Raw genomic sequence first — 12990 nt, forward strand, 5'->3', positions numbered from 1 at the left:
AGAATAATTCCTTTATATACTAAGCTCTCTCTCTCTCTCTCTCTCTCTCTCTCTCTCTCTCTATATATATATATATAAGCTAATTTTGGCTTTGTGATTAACTGAATTGTTTGGGGAGTGAAAGATACTCCTCCTCAGGACTTGCTCCTGATAACTTTGTAATCCCATGCTATAATAAAGACAAGACACTAGAGTCCTGCACAGGTGAGAGCTCAGACGTCATAAGTGAAGTTTTATCATGCTAAAGTAGCAATAACATACACAAAAAAGACTTTGTAGAGCTCAGTATTTTAAGCTGTCTATATAAAAATAACACAATTGTTCAATATTAATATCAATAATTCAATATCAATAGTAACAGCATGCTCAGTCTAATGTGTGAAGGCCAAATCAAATCAAATCAAATCAAATCCCATCCACAGAAGTAAAAGACTAGTGAATCATTGAAAGACTCATCTTCCTTCTCTCATTCACCCATCTTGCATCCTTTCAGATCTGTTTTGGCGGATCACAAGCTCCTTGGCTGCTTGGTTGGCATGCTGACTTACCAGGATGAAACTCAAGCTTGGAAGCTGACAGTAGTTCATCCCAGGGAGTTGATTGTTTCATTTTAGTGTGAAATCTGACAGGGAAAAAGATTCTTGTCTTTAGTGCAGAAAGCATTATGGGATTGGAACTTGGCTGTTTTAAGTCTTTGCATGTACTAGGCTGCAGAATTTGGTAAGAATTTCATTAAGCTCTCTTAAGACTTGAAGACTCACCAGGCTTAAAAATTCTCTGTTTAGCTGAGACTTTCAAGGTTTTCACAGCTTCATTAATTTTAATCACCTTTTATTTATCTGGTCACACTCCGGGCAAAATCAAGCCTGTTAGTCAAACAGAAGTAAATTTTATTCCTGGCTATGGCCCATTCAAGTGTTAAATGACACCATTAAATATCAAAGATACGGTTTTTAAGCATGCAGTATTACACTCATGAAACTTAAAGACTTAAAATGTAATCTTCTTCACCAAGTGCCTACCAACAGATAAATACTCTGCAAAAGGATTAGCTTTGAGTTTTTCATAGTGATGAAGGAAGAAAAAATATTAATGTATAAAAATGTTGAGGCAAAATAAATACCATGTAATCTTCTTTTGGTGGTGTATATCCACCATTTACACAAAATTAAGAAAAAAATAGTTACCCCGGTTTTGTCTTGTAAAAGGATTGACAAAAAAATCTGAGAGGGGAAAGAGTCTCAGATGACACATTGTTACTTGAGTGTAAGAGAGGTGGGTTCTGACCAGGTTATTCTGCAAAAGTACAAGGCCTGTTGGTGTTAGAATTACAGTCAATTATATCTATCTGTAGATAGCATGATTTGATCCTGTCACAGCAGAAAAAATAATTTTTTTTCCTGCTCAGGCACTTGTATGTAATAATCGTATTTTGTATTGAATTTTTAAACACTCACTCACTGTTCAGAATAAATTGAAATTATCTTAAGCAAAATCATGTAAACAATAAACATAGATGATATAGAAAAATATAGAAAGTGTATGTGAATAAATCAGTAACCAAAAAATAGGTAAAAGTTCTAAAAAAATAACATCCAATCACATCTTGTTACAAGATAGGAATGTTGGCTTATGAATCAAATCACATTTCTCTTAATTCTTAATGTGTTTGTCCATGTATTCATATACAAATTTATGTAAAAGTATTCATCATGCTCGCAATAAGCATTTTTCCTTCAGAAAAAGACATTATGATTTATTGTCTTCAAAGGTATTTACCTTTGGATGGATATTTTGTCTTACTGGATGGATAAAGTCAGGTTTCTCTTAGACAAACGCTAGTCTTGATAGTAACTAAAAGGAGAAATTATCATCTGTATTAACGTATTAACATATACATTCTAGGAACTTGGTTTATTATATTCATTGAAAAGCAATTATTAACTTAATCTCTTAATCAGTTACAACTGGAAGCATTTCTTGTGCAACATGTTTAACAATGTGTTTACAAAAACAGCCTCATGGTACCAAAAGAGACCTGTTTAATGAGAGGTGATCCATAGGCAGGCAGAATTGAGGTGCGTTTAGCAACAGGTTTTGGAGAGTAATGTACTTCAGTAATAAAGTTGAAGACATATAAATCATCTTGGAATGAAATTATTAAGAAAAATTAAAATACCTGTGCATTTCAGTTTCCCCAATTTAGGAATAGTGCATTGCAGTTATCCCCAAGTTAAGAATATTCTTACCTCCTCTATCTTCTAATATATCATACCTTATCATTAACTTTTAATTCCACTGTGTACTTAAAAAAGAATGAAAAAAGCTTTAGATATTAAAAGGATTAGTTCAAATATTTCTGTGATTTTCAATATGAATTGAATGATAAAATTTGGTAATGTTTCAAGGGCATCTAATACTTTATTCAGATTAAGAATACTTTCACTTAAGATCAAGGAAGCAAAAAGGGCATACGAAAAACAGGAAAACAGAGTCAGCTCAGGAAGACTAGAAGGCTGTTGTGAAATTATTAAGAGAAAATTAGACAGTCCAAAGTCCATATAACTTAATCTGAGCATGTGTGTGAAAGACAATAAAAAGTATACTTGCAAATACATCAGCAGCAAGTCGAGGGAGGGCCAAGGAGAATCTCTGCCTTTTGCTGGACATGGCAGAAACATAGAGAAAAAGGATGAGAAAAAGGCTGAGATACTTAATTCCTTCTTTTCCCTACTTTAACAGTAGGCTCAGTTGTCACCAAGGTACCCAGCCCCTGAGCTGAAAGACAGAGACAGGGAGCAGAATGAGGCCCCCATAATCCATGAGGGAATGGTCAGCGACATGGACACAAGTCCGTGTGGCTGGGCGGCATCTCCCCATGAGTACTGGGGAGGCAGTGGTGGAGCTTGTCGAGCCACTTTCAATCATTTACCACCAGTCCTGCATAACTGGAGAGGTCCCAAGTGACTAAAAGCTGGTAAATGTGATGGGAAGGGCCAGAAGGAGGATGTCTGCATGACTTCAGTGCTGGGGAAGGTCACGGAGCTGATCACCTGAGTATGATCACATACAGAACAACCAAGGGATCAGACCCAGGCAGGTCTTTCTCGGCCAACCTGGTGTCCTTCTACAACAAGATAATCTGGTTAGTGCGACAGAGACAGGCTATGGACATGTTAGTCTGGACATCAGTAAAGCCCTTAATAGTGTCCCACAGAATTCTGAAGAACACTGGTAGCCAAAGGCTTGGATGGGTACACTGTTTTCTGAGTTAAAAACTGGCTGGATGGCCAGACCCAGAGAGTGGAGGTGAATGGAGCTGGATCCAGTTGGAGGCCAGGCACCAGTGGTGCTCCCAAGTGCCCTGTCCTAGAGCTGGCTCTGTTTAGTGTATTGATAATATGGATGATGAGATGGAGTGTCCCCTCAGTCAATTTTCAGATGACACTGAGTTGGGCAGGAATGTCTGCTGGAGGGCAGGAAGGCTCTGCAGAGGAATCTGGACAGGCTGGTTTGATGGACCAAGGCCAGTGGTGAGACTTTAAATAAGGCAAAGTACTGGGTCCTTTTCCTGGGCCTCAACAACCCCTGGCAGCACTACAGGGAAGAGTGTCTGGAAAGCTGCCTGGTGGAAAAGGACTGGGGGTGCTGGTTGATAATGGCTCAACATCAGCCAGGGTATGCTGAGGTGGGCAAGGGCAACCTGGCTTGGGTCAGAAATAGGGTGGCCACCAGGACTAGGACAGTGACCATCCCCCTGCACTGGGCACCTAAGGATGCACCTTGAGTGCTCTGTCCAGTTTTTGGCCCCACACTGAAAGAAAGACATTGAGGTGCTGGAGCAAGTCTAGAGAAGGGCAACAGATCTGGGGAACAGTCAGGAGCACAGGTCAAATGAGGAGGGGCTGAGGGAGCTGGGAGTGTTTATCCTGGAGAAAAGGAGGCTCAGGTGTAACCTTACTGCTTTCTGCTACTACATGAAAGGAGGGTGTGGCAGGTGGGTGTTGTCCTTTTCTTACAGGTATCCCATGACAGGACAAGAGGAAATGGCTTCAAGTTGTGCCAGCAGAAATTTAGCTGGGGTATCAGGAAATGTTTCTTGACTGAACAGTTGTAGAATATTGGAACAGGCTTCCCATGAAGTGTTGGAGTTACCATTCCTGGAAATGTAAATAAAAAATGTTAAAAGGTTAAAAACTTGACATGGTTTAGAAGGGGACATGGCGCTAGGTTGACAGTAAGATTTGGTGACCTGGAAGTCTGTTCCAGCCTTCGTGACTCTATGGTTATAAATACTGAGATAGCGCAGTTAGGAGCTCAAGGACCAAGCCTTTGTAATTCAATTTATCAAACTTTTTTGGATCACATGACCAAATATTCTGGTGTTTAATGTTTGACTGGAAATGCATGTAATAATTTTTTTTGTTAACACTGGTAAAGTCTATAAAGAATGGATAAATATTATTGATATCTCAGTAGATAATTTGCATAAATAACACATTGTAAATAATAAATGCATATAACATTTGAAATTTACTTTTTCTTGATATATTAATTAGATTACAGTTGCCTGCCTTATATAAAAATTCTATTTCCAATTCTATATTATTATAATACTTGCAATTTTGCTGATCTACAGACCAAAGCTATTTTATGGAGAAAATTAATGGATAATTCTGAATAATTAATATATTAGGGATATTGTGATCTCTTTTTAAACATTGAACAATAGCACAGAATACTGGGCTCTTTGAAAGAAGCTGAGCAAGTAAAAAAATAAACATAATTTGTTTTTCATGTTAGGAAAAGTTGATGCGACTCACCTTCACCACCCTGCTCTGACTTGCCCAGCTAGCCCTGAAGGTGAGCCCAGCGCTGAGAGTGGGCTGACTCCCAGCTTCTCCGGAGCAGGAGTCCAGCTAGGGCTCTCTGCCCTTATCGCGGCTGTATCCACACACGAGGGGAGGCAAAGGAACGAGGAGGAGACCTTTTCAGGTGCCAAGGAGAGATTTAGTGGAAGGGTGAAGGAAGGCAACTCGACGGGAGTGAAGGGAGCCCAAAAAGGCAAGGACCAGAGACGAGCAGCCACTTATATAAGGGACCTCCCCCGGGAGAGGGTACAATGTATTAATCAATTGGGAGAAGTCACGGGTGTAACATGAGGTGGGGCGACATCTTCACATAACCAATAGCAAATCATAGACCGAGAGGGGAATGACTGATATAGAACCAGCTAGAACAATGGGAAGGGCCAGGAGGGATTGACAACGGTTTGGGCTGGGATCAGGGTGAAGGACAGGGAAGATTCTGGAATGGTAGGCGGGGCTTAGGGTGATGGGCAAGGGCAGGAGCGGGAAAGGGAGAAACCATTTCATATCAACATAGGGGCATAACAGAGGGAAAAAACATTACAACCAGGGAATAACACAACTGATTATTGTTATGAATGATGTTCTATTTTTCCCAATTTATCAAGCAACAAGATTAAATTTAATAGTAAGTTTTTAATAGTAACAAAATGAATACAATCAAAGTATTGGAGATGACAATTAAAGTATTGGAGATGAAACAATCAAAGTGCATATATTTAAGAATATACAAAATTTGGCAGTAAGTAATTTAGTATAATTGAGGTTCGTATAAAGCATAAGCAAAACCGACCGGGGAGGGGCCCCCCTCCGACCGGGGATACGGGGAGTGGCTCGCCATTCCTCACGTATCAAAGCATCCAGGCTAACAATCCCACTTATATACTGTAGGCTACAGAAGTTTCTAGAAAGCTCCTCCTAGTTTCTATTCCTAAGATCTACGTAACTATACTGCACGGCGCATGCTCTACTAATGGGTTGGGGGTCTCTTATCCTTTTAAGGGTCTTATTTCCGGTGAAGGCCCATCATCACCTTCAGTGACCGAGGTGTGACCTGCAGGTAGCGCAGGCGCCCTGTGTGACTGAGCAGATGTTTTCCATAACATGATTTTAATTAAGTCCCATGCTTGTGATCATTCCATTTTTGACAGCTTCAAGGTTGAAGCTATATTTCTAGATGCCGCTTATCAGACCTTTGTCCTTCGACTATTCTTATCTGACTTTCTTCCAACCTCCTTCTTCGACTCCCAACATCTGTAAGATGTCTTTTATCCTGTCTCACCCATCTCCCCCTTCTCACTCGGTAACAATTGTCTTCTATTGATCTAAATACAATTTTGTTAATATAGTTACAACTTAATTAGCACGAATCACATTTATCACAATTCCCCCATTTCTCTTTTTGATTATATTGATTCGTGCTCTAAAAAGTTGCTACTTCGTATTGTCTATGTTTCTTTATACTAACTTTTAATTTTTTTTTTTTTTAACATTTTTCATGTGGCATCTAGCTCTTCACACTTTTTCTCAAATTTGGTTAACATTTCTCATGCCAGGGTATTCTCTTTGCATTCAGTCACTATTTTCTCGATTTTTCTTCTTCGAGTGCAAGTGGATTGTGCTTTCAGTACCATCAAGGAGTTTATTTTTCCTTTTGTTGTTAATTCTGGATCTATAGGTATGGCTGTAAGTTGCATTCCTTGAATTACTGAGTGTATTAGTCTGATTAGACATGGTATCATGCAAGGCAGAAACAATAGACCTATAACAAAACACAATAGCATGAATCCTAATTTTTTCCACCACACACCCTCAAAAAGATTATTCCACCAGTCAGCTTTCAGGATAGAATTCCATTTTTGAACTGGTACATGTGCCACTTTTTCGCCAGCAAGTTTGGTGATGGCTTCCCCGTGGTCATCCATTTCCACACAGCACTCAGATTCATTATACCTCCTACAAACTTCTCTTTCTTCTGCCAACAGATAGTCTAGGGCAATTCTGTTTTGATATACAAATGCTCGCATTTGTGAATGCTGTTTGGCCAACAACTTTAAAGCGTCTGCTGTGTGGTTTGAGACGACTTCTACTACGGCCTGGAGCCTTATCAACCGGTTTAATAGGTAAATTGGAGTTCTATACCCCCAAGACCCATCCTGAGCCCAAGTAGCAGGTTCATAGTATGCTATAATTCTTTCTGCAGGCCATTCTTCATCTTTCCATTTTTGGTTTCCTCCCGCCATTGGAAAGTCGAGATTTAGTTCTTTTTTTTTTTTTCTTTCTAAGGTTTCATAAAGTGGTGTTCCTAGTACATCGCCCTTAGACCTTGGTATGACAAAGAAGGAGGGTCGTATAATCCCTAAGGTACAAGTTCCCTCCCATTTTCGGGGTAGTTCACTATGCTCGTTGCCCACAAATCCAATATATTCCATCAGGGGCTTTCCATCTTTCTTTTGTATTTTCTGGTTGTTCCCAATAAGATTTCAAGTCTTTTATGGATTGGTAGGGGTTAGCTCCAGAACTGTTATGCCAGCACAAATTAGTTTGATTATTCCACTCGCAATTCATTTCTTTTGCTATTCCCCAATATCCAGTAGGACTCTTGGGTCGCCAGGTCTTTGTGTTATTGTCTGAATTTACTACTAAAGTAGATAGGCAAGGAGTATATCCTACCACTTCAGTGTATTTTCTCCCTTCCCGAGTTATACAAACTGTTCCAATGACTTGATGACTCAGGACCCAGCCTTCAGGCCATTTTAGGGTCTTAGAAATTTGTGTATGATTCCATTTTAAAAATTGTTCTGGAGCCAAACCCTCACCTCTCCATGGCCATCTTTCAGCCATCCTAAGTCCTCCACAAACAAAACATTTAGATAACCCTAATTCGGTGGCAATTTCTTGCATCAGATCTACAAACAAATTTTTGTTTGAAGTTGGCAAATCCCAGTTGCTATAGTGCTGTTTTAATTGTTTATACAGCTCATCCAGTTCTTCTAACTCTTTCTTTTTGATTATTTCCCTATCCTTCATTGTTTCTTTTTGTTTTCCAATTAGTTTTTTCTTTGACCCTTTTTCTTTTTCATCCTTTTCAAAACACAAAAAATGTTCGTATCTAGGACCGAGTTGATTATCATTAGGGTAAGGAGCTCGTCCCTTGAATCCCAAATTTTTTCTTACCCAATACAATTTTGAACTTTTTACACAAATTTCTAAGAAGCTGTTATGATCATAACAAGCTGCACTAATATATGGGTGTGCCACAAATACTGATTCCATCTTATTCTTGACCCACATGGATTGATTGCATTTGTCACAGGGATCAGGAAGGGTTCGTGTCTTTATTTCTGCTTCTTGAGTGGTTTGTCGTCTTGTAATTTGTTCCTGCATGGCCTGTTCTTTTCCGTTACATGCAGTCTTACGGTTCTGGCCAGCTGCTAGGGGTATTATTGTAAGCACCATGAAAAGAATCCTCAGGAATTTTAACTTTCTACCTGTCTCAAGGCCCCTTGGGTTGCAGCCAAGGGCCGAGATGTCCATCTTCTCGGTAGCAAAGTTTTCATCCTGGGATTTCTTTTTCTTTGGTACCCTTGGCCTCATAAGGTTCGCACGATCTATTTTAACTTTTTCTGTTCCAAAGATGGCACAAAATATTTATAGTTCTGCAGCACTGCCTTATCTCTTTCCCTAGATTGATTAGCTAATAATTTTTTTTTTTTTCCCCAATTTAGTAAAGCTCCGGAGATATGCCAACCACAACAAAATTACACTATTTCAATTAAATAATTCTTCTTTTTGGTTTTCTAAAGCTTTTTTTCCACCAATAGATATACTCGCGATGCCAATTTGCTGGTGAGACGTATTTACTACGTGGCACATAGACTTCTTCTCCACAGCAATAGCCAGTTATGATACTCTGATTTATAATATTTTGGATTGCTTGTTCTTTAGCCTGCACAAAAGTTAATATGGCAAGGAGTAGTTGGTCCTGATTCTCTATTAGTTGTATTGCGGCATAAAAGGTCCCGTTTTCATGTCTTAATGGTTTCCCATAGAAGTCACTAAAAAATCTTTCTGTTGTTAGCTGATCATGCATACGCCCTGAACAACTGAAACAAAGCAATTGTCTCTCTTTTTCTTTTGCCCTAGTTACTCTCCACCATGAATTAAAAACAGCAAGTGTAAAGAATACAAATCCATGGGCGGCATTCTAAGCCATGAGTACGACATTGCCAATGTTCTAATTGTTTTTGGGCCTCCTCAATAATAGGTGTTACCAGTCTCTTTCTCTTGAGTGGTAGTTCTTCAAATAAATCAGTTAATGTTGACTGTTGGAGGCTTTTGGAGAAATTTTTCAATCCTCCTGGGCTGTTTTCATTGATCAACTAGGTGTCTGATTCTTTCTCATCAGCGCTGTTCTGCCTTCAGGTTCAATGAGGTTGCAGCAGGCAGTTAATTCAGGATGTCCAGACTTTGATAATGCACCTTTTAAAACAACTTTAAACTGGTATTTCAAACAGCAGTAAAATAATATTTTTTTCACTGCACATACAAAAATCACATTCTCCCTTGGTCCCAAAGTACAGGGGTTCTATGCTAACTCTATATGGACTGTAGCTTTTGGCACCCAGTACTCTCCTTAGTTTCATTTGATTTATTACAATTTTTTTTGAGTAATTTGTTTTTGTTTTTTTTTTTTTATAAAATTTTACAAAAATGGTCACAAAGTGCTCTCGTGCCCCAGTGAATCCCCCCATGTGAGCTGTCTGGGATCTGTTGGGCCAAAAGTCCTGGCACCGCTCTTTTACTATTGGGCAGAAAAATTCATCCTTTTTTCAGGGTTACCCCCAGCTTTTTCACAGCCTCCACTTCTGCCAAGGAAAAGCATGTTGCCCCACCCTGTGCTTTTGCTTCCCGAAAAGCCACACTCACACTGCTGTTTTTTCCTAGGGCTCCCCCCTGCTTTATTATCAGCTAAATTGTTTCTTTTTATTTTATGATGCTTGTATCTTTAAATAGTCTGTTCAGTTGGTGTTGAATATTGAATTCTGCAGCTTTAAGACTGATTCCAGGAGTGAAAGAGGAGAGAAAAAGTGCAGAATTAGTTATCAGAAACTACACTGACTCCCCCGCATTCCTGCTCACAGACCTAGTTGTCTGCAGTGGACAGCGGGAGAGAACTCTCTTTTGCTTTTTGGTTAGGTGTTTTTTTTTTTTTTTTTTCTTAACCAATTAAAGTAAAAAATTCCCTGGAGTGTGTTTTTCTTCTTTTTTTTTCTTGAATTATTTAAATTTGCTCTGGACTGAAAACCCAAGAAAGCTCTGGAAGCTCACACTGTAGCTCACCTAGCCTGGCCTGGGCCAAGGCATTTCCCAGCACTGAAGGAACTGATACCAGACTAAGTAAGTTAAGCTGCAACTTACAAAAAAACCTTCTTTTGAATCTGTCATCTTTTTGAAACAATAAGAAGTTTTGTTGTTTAATATTGTTCATTTTTATACTGAAAAGTGTTTTGCCTGTTAAATAAATAGTTATTTTTTCCACTTCTCTCTGAGGAAATATTTTTTTTCTTTAACTAATTAAAAAAAGATTGCTTAAATTTGTTTCTCAGAAAAATTCTATTCAAAAGTTTCTTTCTAAATTTACCTTAAACTAAAACAAAGTCCTTGTGTCTACTAAAAATATGATTTCTTCATTTTGAGAATCTACTTTCAGCTTTATCAAGGGGTCTTCTGGTATTTTGGTTCATATTAAATAAATGAGCTCCTGACCCCCCCTTAGTTTTCTTGAATTAATATTTTTTTCCTGATAAATTCTTCGTGTTTGTGGCTGTTTGTATTTCTTGGATTGCTGGCTTTATTAGAATCCTGGCTTTAATTTTCTTTTCCTCATCTCTCCGAACATACGCTTATTGTGCTTTCTTTAACAACTCCTGAAGCTCCTATCCTGCTAATTTTTCAATTTTTCTAACTTTTTCCTGATGTCCCCCCACTAAGACTTAGCTACAAATTGTGTTTTCAAAAGGACCTGCCCTGCTGGTGTATCGGGGTCCATGCTTGAGTATAACTGCAAATCCTTTTTTTTTTAGTCTCTTTAACCATTCTGCCAGGCATTCATCTTTCTCTTGGTGCTCACTCAGACATTTCCCTATATTTTGTCCTCTGGGCATTGCTTCCTGAATACTTTGGATAATCATTTACTTGAAATCTCTCATATTTTGCCTATGTTCTACCTCCTGATTATTACAATTTGGATCTGCCATAGGCCATTTCTGATCTCTTTGGTTTGGCTTCTAATGATCTCTATTCTAAGCCTGTATTCCTGACTATTTAATCATTTCTCTCTTCCACTGTAAACAAGATTTCTAAAATAGATTGCAATTCCACTCAGGTGTAAATATTCAGTCCTAATAACTGATCTAGTTTCTTTGCTACCTCAATATGATCTTCTGGCATCCTGCCCATCTCTTTCTTAAATTTCCTAACGTCCCTAGTATTCAGGGGAACACTCACGTAACCAATAGGTCCCTGCCCTGGGGCCAGATTTGCCATTGGAACCTCTCTAAGAGGGTATAATCTATCTTCCCTTCCTGCTTCTTCACCCTCTTTGTCACTTTCTTCCTCTTGTTCCCTTCTGCCTCTAGTTCTGTGTGCTACTGGCTCGTCTTGAATAGGGGGTGCATCGGGGACCAAGGGCTGGACAGGCTGGACAGGCTGTCTGTATGGGGGTGGGAGGTGATTTAACGATTCCCGTGGCTTTAGCCAGTCCCTTCTTGCTGCCCGTCCTTTAGTTTGCAAAGGGTATAACGAATAACCTTCTTTTTCTTGCCTTTGAACTATAAATTTACCCCCCCCACACTTTTTGGAAGCCACAAAGCAGCATATTCACTTTTTTTCCTAATTAAAACGTTGTTTTGAACTCATATATAGATTTAAAACCTGACAAATCTAATCTTCAAATGATTTAAACTCTGGCCAGTACAAATTATTTGCACAAATCTTTTCTTTTCTCCACTCAAACATACAGTACTGTATAATTTTCTGCTTACTTTTTCTCTTTGGGATTCCCTTGTACTTTAGTATTGTAACACTATCCTCAGGGGGCTGTCCTGAGGAATATCGCTCCCCTTCTGGGAAACCCCTCTTGGTTCCCAGGCACACTGGGTTCTTGTGAATTTTTCTCACACTTCACAACCCCTGGGTCAGAGATTTTACTTTTCCTCTGACCCATCTCTGGCGGCAACATTTCCCTTGCTCTCTCTCATTCGTTCTGCAGTTCAACTCCTTCGCTTAATATACCAATCTCACTTCTTTTGCCAAACACTTGTTTCCTACCTAATTCCTTCTTTTCCTTTTATTCTCTCCCCAACCTCTCTTTCTGGCCATTCTCCACAATCCTTTCTTAATCACGTACTGAAACTTCCATCTATTATCCTCCCAACAGATAGTTGAACCTGGTTCATTTACTCCCTTCTTAAATCACTTCTTTCGAGCATCAGCTCCCTTCTCAAAGACTTTTCTCGTGAGTTCTCGGGCTGGGACTTTCCCTCCCAGTCCCTCCCGGGGTATTCACTCGCTCTCCCCTTTCAGACATTCCTCACTCACACACAAGCACACAGCCGCCCCCTTTACCCAACCCCATGGTACTCACACAGCCCGTTTTCACACAGGGTTCTTGTGCACAAGACGTTTTACGGGCACCTTTCCCTTTCTGCCGGCGTTCTCACGGGAGCCTTCTTCTTCTGGCATGCCTCCTTGTAGCTAGCTTCTTTTGCTTATGCTTTATTTTAATTTGGAACTCCTTTTCCAAGAGAGCCTGGTCTAGCCTTGGGACCACCTTAACAATTGGTGGGGAGCTCCTTCCCAAAACTACCCATTCTTCACTTGGACTGGAGTTCCCGGGTTTCGGCACCAAATTGTTATGAATGATGTTCTATTTTTCCCAATTTATCAAGCAACAAGATTAAATTTAATAGTAAGTTTTTAATAGTAACAAAATGAATACAATCAAAGTATTGGAGATGACAATTAAAGTATTGGAGATGAAACAATCAAAGTGCATATATTTAAGAATATACAAAATTTGGCAGTAAGTAATTTAGTATAATTGAGGTTCGTATAAAGC

The 12990-nt window shown here is 39.3% G+C and overlaps 1 protein-coding gene across 3 annotated transcripts in view; it reads right to left on the reverse strand.

The window, feature by feature from the left end:
* Positions 1 to 12990, reverse strand: part of LOC148219729 (uncharacterized) — a 112301-nt gene that overhangs the window by 6323 nt on the left and 92988 nt on the right. For 2 of the 3 annotated variants that reach the window (XR_015799408.1, XM_088156327.1), the window contains exons 8-10: positions 1780 to 4160; positions 762 to 866; positions 213 to 622 (exon numbers count right to left, since the gene is read on the reverse strand). The gene's annotated coding sequence lies outside the window, so the exon portion shown is untranslated. Of the gene's footprint in view, positions 1 to 212; positions 623 to 761; positions 867 to 1779; positions 4161 to 12990 lie in introns of those variants that run through there. The other variant, XR_015799409.1, reaches the window with a different exon arrangement.

This window comes from Sturnus vulgaris, chromosome Z, assembly GCF_052056855.1.
Source record: "Sturnus vulgaris isolate bStuVul1 chromosome Z, bStuVul1.hap1, whole genome shotgun sequence".
Lineage (NCBI taxonomy): Eukaryota > Metazoa > Chordata > Aves > Passeriformes > Sturnidae > Sturnus > Sturnus vulgaris.